We start from the raw sequence: 3,851 nt of genomic DNA on the forward strand, positions 1-3,851 counted from the left end.
GTAGGTTATAGTAATTCACTTTTAAAAGTTTTCCTTACTGTTAAAACCTTTGTCTTTAGAGTCAAATTATAAAACTGACTAAATGGCGCTCAGGCGCTGAAGCTAAAGGCATAACAGATACATAGCTTCATTAATCATTGATAGTCACGAAGCTTAGCTAAGTGGTGCTGTTAACTTTTTAATAGATACAAAATCAAAAATAAAAATTATGAAGAGCTGATATACTTAAACTGGCAAAGTTAAACGTAAGAAGGTAAGGCTGCTGCACCGGTAAGATGGTAGATAAGATGGTGTGGTGATGGTGGTTGGTAATCGGAAACTGTACATTTCCCGCCCTGTCTGACGGACGGCTCTGATTCTATTCTAATTCTAATAAAAGTTGTTTTTCTTGTCTATATTAGCAATAGCGTTCTTAGTCAAATGTCATGAAGCTTAAGAGACAGATTGCGTTGTATTGACTGATAAAATTCAATGTATAATAACATTAACGATCTAAACTTTAGAACCAAATGTTATGTTGAGTTTATTTACCTTTTTCAAACAAGTAGTAATCATGTCCAAGAGCCAACGACGTGGTTTATCGTTCTGAGTTGTTATGGTACTGAATGCATATAAATGAAATGAAAAATTGTTTATTTTTCCAGGCAAAGTTAGGGCCGCATGGCCCTTTCTTACACTTAACCTGGCATAAATATGAAATTTCCTAATATAGAGCAAAACATACTGATTATACATACTCCTATTCTACTGGTTTTGAGTGTGTGTACAAGGGGTAGCGACCCCACTAAGCTGCGACCCGCATTTAAGTTAAGGTCATCTCATCTGATGGATTAGTTTTAATTTCCTTCAGTATTTTTTGGGATAATTTTGTAGATGATGTAAAAGGTAGTTTCTATTAATGGTGGCTATAGATTCTATTACAGTTTTTCTTTGGTATATTATGCTGCTTTGCAGAGGTTGAGACCATAACAATTTTAGCGAATTCCCTACAATGAATGCTACTGTTATCAATTATCAATTATATCATTCAATTATCAATGTTAAACTGTATTACCATTTAGGTCTCATGCAGAACGGGGCCGATTAATATTTATTCAGGCCCCCAGAGGCCAAAAACACAATCGTTCATCAGATTCTTATGACTCCAAGTAAAAACTTCAATGATTTCAATGCCATTTTGCATAAACAAACGTATAAACCTAAATTTAAGCTGTACAAATTAAAAAGTCTTCATAATTTAAACTACGTAATTAGTAACGCATAATATTGTTTTTGCTTTTTCATATTCTTCGACTTCATTGTTATATAGTTTTCCTAGTCATGATTTACCCTGCTTTTGCTGATCGATTGTTTTAACTGTATTGCCGGACCAAATTCTTAACCTTTGTTATTGCTTTTTCACAATTATTTTGTACTTCATTGTTAAATTATTGCTTTCCTAGTCAAGATTATATTTCCTGTTACCGATGTTGCTCTGCTCCTGCCATAGATTTAAGTTAATTGTTAAGTTTTCTGTTAAAATGCATGTTGTTACCACATAGGCTTCTTGAATCCACATTGTAAATTGGCGATCTTGTCGTTGGAATAAATAAATAATATCCTGCCGAATGCATTTAAGTTACTGTTGTGCTGAGCTGAGCATGAGCAGAATGATTGACCTAAGAATGGATGAATAAATAATCCATTTAATACCCCCATGTAGATAAGGTAAACAAAATTAACTCATCGGGCAAACAAACAAGTATTAATTTCACCATTCAATGAAGAACAGTTTCAGTTGTCAAATAATAACCTCTGCAAATAATCAACCTTTGCATGTCCAAACTTTCTATGCATTTGATTATTTATTTTTGTTAATATAGTCTATCCTGTCGTTACTGTTGTTATCTTGTTCTTGTACAGAGTATATCATATTGTTATTTTTCTGCAAGTTTATCTGTTTTCATCAAGATTATTCTGCATCTTTTACTAAAGTTTTACTCGGCTTATTTACTGCATTGTGCTATCATTATTATCCTATACTGGTTTTGTTTTTCGATTCTCTTGTTTTGTCAACCTGTTCAGATAGTTCGTTATTTATAGTTGTTACTTAGTTTGTTATTCATAGTTTGTTATTTATAGTTTGTATTTATAGTTGTCATTTATCTTTTATGTCTTGTTATTGAAGTCTTGTTTTCCAGTTTTTTCACTACTTTTGTACTGGCATGTGATTTTTTTGTTTTTCCTCTGCTTCTTTCTGTAAGACAATTGTATTTTTCTTGTAAAAATGGTGCAACCGTTTATAAATAAATAAATGAATAAACAACTAATTCGTAGTTTAAACGAATGAAAATGGGACATGGATAGTTTTAAAATTGAATGAAAACGTGAAACGGGTGATTTACAGACATACGAGATAGGTTGATTCGGCTGATTCACATGTGATAGAATGGATGGTTCATCTGCATGAAAATTAAAGTATGTCCCATATGTTTTACGTAAATAAGCTGGCTGTTTGTCAGATTTTAATGGTAAGATTTTAGTACAACGGTTTTTTGTACAACGGTACAACTATCCACCACTGTGACGTAGGTTGCGCTGCCTACGCTGCAGCATGGCCTGTTTTTCTGTGGCCTTGGTCAGACCACTAGAAAAAACAGGCCATGCTGCAGCGCGGGTAGTGCAACACTACGAAGTGGTGGATAGTTGTACTAAACTCTTACCATTAAAATCTTACAAACAGCCAGCTTGTTTATTTACCTAAAACATATGGGAATGGTGATGGCAATGAATTTATCAATGAAATCTATCCACTAGTGTGACGTCATGGATCCTGCAGCATGACCTGCTTTTTCTAGTGGGGCCTTGGTCAGACCCCAAAAAGGATAGAACAAGACAGGACGGAACGAATGTCTTGGACTGACTTGGAACAACGAACAACGAACAACCAACCAGCATGAACAGAACTCTCAAGGGGGTCGAGTTCCCTTCCCGCAAGGCTCACAGGACGTTCCATGACGTAGGCTCGACGTCACGATTTCATATTACTAAAGTTACCAAATACAAAGTTTAGTTATAAATTCATTTTTTAATGAAAGTCATAACCTCCAATTGGAAGTATAAAGGTAGGTTTAGCTTAATGTTTAAAGGGAGGGGAAGAAATTTAGCTTGATGTTTGGGGGGGGGGGGATCTGAGTAAATTGATGCTTTAAATTATGTAAATATAACCTCAATTTGTTATAAATAACACAAAAACGTATGAAATATTTAATAAATATGGTAACAATTTACGAGTAGAGATCAAGCGTCATAGACTATGCAAAATCACATCTTTTAAGGCTAAGTTACCAAATATAGTATGGATGGAGCTTCTTGTATCCCTAAAAGGGTAGATGGAGAGGTTATCTAGCTTACAAATAGAGGGTATTTACTCAGGGGAGGTATAGAAGAGGCTACGATGACAGCTGTGGGCTTCTTATTAGCTGAGGGAACGCCATTGCCGATTGCCGTAACAAAACGGACAATAGCCGTCGGCCTCGGTGGTCTAATGGTTAGCGTGCTGGGCTGATATACTGTAGGTCCCGGGTTCGAATCCCGCTGGTAGCATTAACTTTTTGTCCAAGATGTTTTATTATCAGCGAGTTTGGTTGGTTTGGTTCGGTTATTACAGTTTAATTTTATTATTAAGTCATTATAAAATTTTAATTGAGCAATTTCTAGTTTTATTTAATAAACAGAATTATTTTTCCGATTACTAAACTTTTGTTATATTATTTCTTTATCAGCAAGTTTGGTTAGTTCGGTTAGGTTATGATAGTTTAATTTTGTAATTAAAAAATAATAAAATTGAATTTGAGGCATTTATAATTTTA

This window comes from Macrosteles quadrilineatus, unplaced genomic scaffold (assembly GCF_028750875.1).
Source record: "Macrosteles quadrilineatus isolate MER2022 unplaced genomic scaffold, UCM_ALF_1.0 Scaffold_8__2_contigs__length_117827958, whole genome shotgun sequence".
Classification (NCBI taxonomy): domain Eukaryota; kingdom Metazoa; phylum Arthropoda; class Insecta; order Hemiptera; family Cicadellidae; genus Macrosteles; species Macrosteles quadrilineatus.